This window comes from Oncorhynchus keta, chromosome 34 (genome assembly GCF_023373465.1).
Source record: "Oncorhynchus keta strain PuntledgeMale-10-30-2019 chromosome 34, Oket_V2, whole genome shotgun sequence".
NCBI lineage: Eukaryota > Metazoa > Chordata > Actinopteri > Salmoniformes > Salmonidae > Oncorhynchus > Oncorhynchus keta.
The window spans coordinates 63,624,449-63,630,186 of record NC_068454.1 but is presented as its reverse complement, the minus strand read 5'-3'; positions in this window follow the sequence as shown (position 1 = coordinate 63,630,186).

The window sequence follows — 5,738 nt, the reverse complement described above, 5'->3', positions numbered from 1 at the left end:
GTTCTGAGCTATGCCTGTGTCTTTTTGTTCCTGTTCTGGTTTGCATTATCATTGAATGTGGATGTTATGTGTCTCTTATTTCTACATCTAGGTTTTCATATAGAAGTAAAAACACTTAACCTGGGAGATTTCTCTTCGTCATTTATTTGTGTTTATTTGAGGTACAGGGGGCGGTAAAGGTGGATACAAAATATTTTCTGAAAATTGTAAGCCCGTTTCTGAATTACTATTGTTTACCCTTATTGTTCCATGTTTATCTCCCGATCTGATCTCTTTTCAAGAGCGACGTGTTCTCTCTGTGGAATAAGGAAATGGCCATCCCGTCCCAGTCTCCACTTGTTGTAAACTAGTCACCAAACACATCTAAGAGATTACTGTCCCCATTGTTTATTTCAATTCTTGGCACTACAAACACAGTGCCATCCCTCTCTGTCCATCCCGCTCTTTTCCTCCTGCTTCAAAGGATGGAGAGAATTATCTGTTTTAACGAGGAAACAGCCTTTGAAGTTTGTAATTATTAAAAGGACAGAGTTCAGCTCTCTGAATGTTAGCAACCCTAGCTCTTTCATTTGCTTTTAGTCACTCCCTCTCTCATTCTCTTTGTTTTTTGTCTCTGTCACCCACTTTTCTGCGTTTAGATACCTTTAAATGACACGTATTGAGTTGATGAAAGTCACTCAAATTGTATTGTTAGTTCAAAAGGAAAAAAATTAACTACTGTCTAGCCAAAGAGTCCCTCCTCTCTTTCTCTCTCTCTCTCTGTTGAGGAGGATGTTGAGGTAAACCAGAGATGCGGGAGACCATAAGTCAGACTGCCTTGTGAAGTTATACGAGGTGACTGGAGACAACTTTCCCCTCTGCCACCCTCACCTCACCCCCCTCCACACCGTGACTACACAAACACACAAATACAAACCTTGTCTTTCTTACACATATTCTCTCACACACACACAGGTTCCCTCCGTACCTCAAGCACACCTGTAGCCAGGGGTAAGAATGGCTGTCAGAGGAGCAAATAACTCTCCTCTCTTTCCTCTCTCTCGTTCCTGGGGGTGCCCTCTCATTTTGAGTGCGTCCCCCTCCCCTCGACCCACACAGGGGCCAACCTGTCATTAACCCAGGCCGCTAATGGGCAGGTGCTGAAGGCAGAGAAAGAGTCACTTCAAGGCCTTTACGGTCACTCGCCTTCATCTACATCCTCCCATCATTGTCTCAGTCGCAGTGGCTGAGCTTACTGTATCCTCTCTCTTTTTCTCTCTAATAACTACTGTACCCACTTCCCAGCTGTAGCCTCTGACTCAGGGTCAGTGTGAGTAAGTATTGACTGGATGTTGTGGCTCCTAGCTGGCTGTGCAAAGAGGAAGACTGTACTTTGTCTTTAATAGACTAGAGAATTAGACCCTCAGCCCCTGTCTGCGTCTTTGTGTGACAAACATGTAAAATGTTGATTCACTGCTAAACAGTATTTTTCCCACTGATAGCCAATTCGGAACCTGAAAAAGTTCCTTAAATAAACAAAATGCAATGATGTAAATATTTATGTTCTTGCTACTTGAGTATGCCCTTGAGCCACAGTCCATTGGGACTTTTTCTATGACCCATCTTAGTACATGAAAAGTTTTGTAAAACGCACTCACAAACAGGGCCTAAAATGAACTTTTTGGTCCACCAGCCACTGTGTTACGTAGATTAAAAGAATCCACCAGCCACTGATTTTTTTATCAGCCAAAATAAAAATGTTTTTGCAAATTGTTACACCAAGAAAACGGATGAGAATGCTTAGTAATGTATCCAAAACAAATGTATTACTAGTGAAAATTAATGTGGTATATTGTTTAATTTCATTTTTTTTTGGTGTGTCCTGAGTCTTAACCAAAGTATCACAGATGAGACAATGTTCATCTACCCTTTTAAGATTGGGAGGTCACAAATGCAAATGGTCTAATTCAAAATCTTTTTTTTTTCACTCTATAAATACATTCAAACTGTATGGCACTACTTTAACTACAATGAAAATGGGAAATTAAAACCTGTACATGAATGAATATTGTTTGTTGATATTTGTTAATAAAAAATTTAAAATACATCACTTCCGTTTTTTGACTGTGCCTATTACACTGTTCGAAAATGGGCTGGATATTTAAGCGGTTGGGAAGAAGAGGCGGATCTGTATCATAGATACAGTCACAGGTAGATGGGTTGACTGGTCCTTTGCTATCGCGCCGGGCCGAACATGATACAGCACTGCCTCGCTTGCCTAATTGCTTTTACAAAACTGTTACCAACATATTAAAATAACAATGAATTACATATTTTCATTAAAACGTTATTTTGACCAACAAAAAAGAGGTGGGAGATTACCGTGGTAACGTGACGAGGGAGTCATGTGCCTGTAAGACAGGATCTGACTAATAGCCGCGTTGTCTTCTCTTCCCTAGCAGTTGAAACGCAAACATTGAAAAATAACCAAACCATGTAAATAGCCAAGAAACATAAGGACAAAGTATAATTTCAGAAGACGTGTGTTTCAAGTAAATTAGATCAAATTTTATGCCTGTGCACAACGCTTCTTTCACTCAGCTCTTCACGTGCACTCAGCCAGGTAGTGTAGCAGCGTGAGGAGGGATAGGCTATACTTGCAGGATTTCTCGAAGTCGGTCTTGGGGGCACGTTTTGGTTTTTGCCCTAGCACTACACAGCTGATTAAAATAGCCAACTCATCATCAAACTTTGATTATTTGAATCCGCTGTGTAGTACTAGGGCAAAAAAAACGTTGGGAAACCCTGGTCTGTAGGATTCGCAGTTCTTTGACTGTGCATTTAATTTACCAGCTATGAAACAAAACAGCTGAAATACTTTTGAAAACAGCTACTGCAGCATTTATTTAGCTATACATGTGATCATACTTTACTATTTATATTCCTAAATGCGAGTGAAATGCTCACACTGTGGAGCCCTGACCACCACCCTCCAACGTGGCTGGTGAACTGGACATCTTTACCCACCAATGCCAAAATCTACCTGCATTTGGCAGGTGGCATGTGTTAATTTAGGGCCTGCTCACAAAACCCATACATACTCACACTACACTAATCCACATTGATATATAGCACCAGCTATAAGCCCCCTTCACACACAATTACAGTCACACATAATACATAACCTCTCTCATTGAAGTAGCGAGGATATTGTTTGCATATGTGCATATGATGTGGTATGGAGAGAGTTTATGTGTGCGTGTCACGTACAGTGTCTGAGCCAGGATCGAGGGAGGGAGGCAAAAAGAGCGGTGTTTGGTGGCAGGAAGCGAGGGAAGGTAATCATAATTCTTAATCGGAGGTCTTCACATGTGGCTCGTAAATTCACACAGCTGAACACTAATTGCTATAATGCCTGAACAACTCACTCCCCTTCCCATCCTTACTCCATCTGTGTCATCTGGATAGGGCCGATGACAAATCTGTGGACCACTAGTCCCGTAAGGCAGCTGTCCCCAACCACCAGGCCGGTCCAGAAAGGACACAGAAAGGATAAATATATATATATGTTTGTTTTTTATTGATCAAATAAAATAAGAATTATATACAATTATAGGCTATTTGAGCAGTAATTACATTGAACTTGGTGCAGTCTTTTGGTCATTTTCTCACCACTAATATCTCTGTCACGCCCACAACAGTTTACAGATTTTGAACTTGAGAAATGCGCGCACGGTCTGCGTGAGCTGTGTTGCCCGCCAACTTTGTACTAGCTAGCTACGTTAGCTGACATAAATATAAACAAACAAATGGCGCTGGAGCGCTTCTCCGGAAGGGGTAAGGGAGGCAAAAGGCCCAACGACGATGTTGATAATGCAGAGACAGCTGAGCCCGAGACTCAAAAAAAAAAAAAAAAGCCTAATTCAATAGAAAATATGATTCCTACCTAAAATATGGCTTTATTGCAACAGGTGGCTCGCATGCTCCAAGCCCCCTGTGCGTAGTATGTGGAGATAGGCTATCTAACGAGGCTATCCAGGGGGAGATCGCTTGCCAGAGTGTTTGAGTTCCGAGAGCCGCTGCAGGTTCCTCTTTCAGAAAAAAGACTGGACATAAGGAACACCCGGATGTCACTGTCTCCCATCATCACCCCTTGATGGGACCGTCTTGTTGCTGAGATCAAGCTCAGGGTTCCCACTAATTCAGCGACATGGTGAGTTGCAATGTTTTTATTACATGGTCATTAGAGAAAAATATGCACTTTATGTTTTTATATCATCACGTTAGACCTACTTAAACTACAATTTTATAAAAAAGTGGCCATACCAAAATTATAGGCCTAATCCATATTCAGGTCCGTTCTCATGGTTATGTAAAGACGTTAATTCATATAAATTCGTTTTTTGGGGTGTCTCAGCAAATCTATTCAAGCCTGGGGTGGAGCACAATTGGCCCAGTGTCATCCGGGTTAGGGGATGGTTTGGCCGTCATTGTAAATAACAATTTGTTCTTAACTGACTTGCCTAGTTAAATAAAGGTTAAATAAATAAATACATCTGTGAGAAATCTGCACCTCGCATAGACACACACACACATGCTTGCACACATATGCAGATTAGACACATGCCACCTCGATGGCAGTGACTCAGCACTACATCGCTGCAGCCATCTTTGTTCAGCCTCTAGCTTCATTGGGACAGAGGAGCTTCATTTGCTGCTCCTTTGTATTCAACCACAGTTCCTCTTGTTTCCCAGATGCTAGTTGCACAGTGGTCTGTCCATGTGTTCAAGTGACCAACTGTACTGTACTTCTCATAATTTCTCCCTTCTCTGCGGTCCATATGACCCGGTCACCATGTGTTCTGGTCCTTATCTGTAACTACGGCTCGCCTCTTCTGGTCCTCATCTGGTTTCTGTTTTCATCCTAAAACGGGGTCGACTTCCTGTCATGATGGGCTAAAGGGGGCAGGTTCGGGAAGTTCTATGAGGCGGAGAGAGATGTATCACTTTTGAATCACATCCCATTGAGTTTGATGACCCCCCTTCTGCTTGCGTAATGCAGTCCTTGTTACAGTATATTTACGGCAAATCTAGGTTTTGTTTTTCGGAAACATCCTCATCGATGGCGTCATGCTGGAACGAAACTCACAAGTCGGTATTTCATTGTGTGCGTGCGTGTGTGCCTGGTCGTCTGTTTCGTCTACGGTTTCATTGATAGAAACTAAGTGCACATAACCAAGGAGTCTTGTGGCGAGAACATTAACTTGTAGATGGAGACACTAAATACAACTGACCCTTTTGTGTGTATTTGCATGTAAACTATCGCTTAGCTATATTTACTCCTCTGTCACACAGCCAGAGTGTGTGTGTGTGTCTGTGAGAGTGAAAGAGAGGGAGAGAGTTGTAAGGTCCAGAGCCATACTGTTTTATGAGGCAACTTGTTGCCAACTGAGTTTAAGAGATTACACCCAATGTTCGTTTAGTAACATGAATAGCATCAATGTGTGCGTGTCTCAAGTGTGATTCTACCAAAAAGTATTTAATTTCACAATGTTTGACAACACCATAAACGTGTTACTCACACTACCAACCAATTGAGGTGCGGTCCCCAGTTAGGTGTAGGGAAGCCCGGTAAGTATGTTTTCGCCCACTCAGTCAGTCAAAAAAAGTACCATCCCTAAGTCATGCTAGCTAATGGTAGCTAATGGTAGCTGGGGCAGTGGAACTTGCTGTGTCAACATCTGATTGTTCAGTTTCCC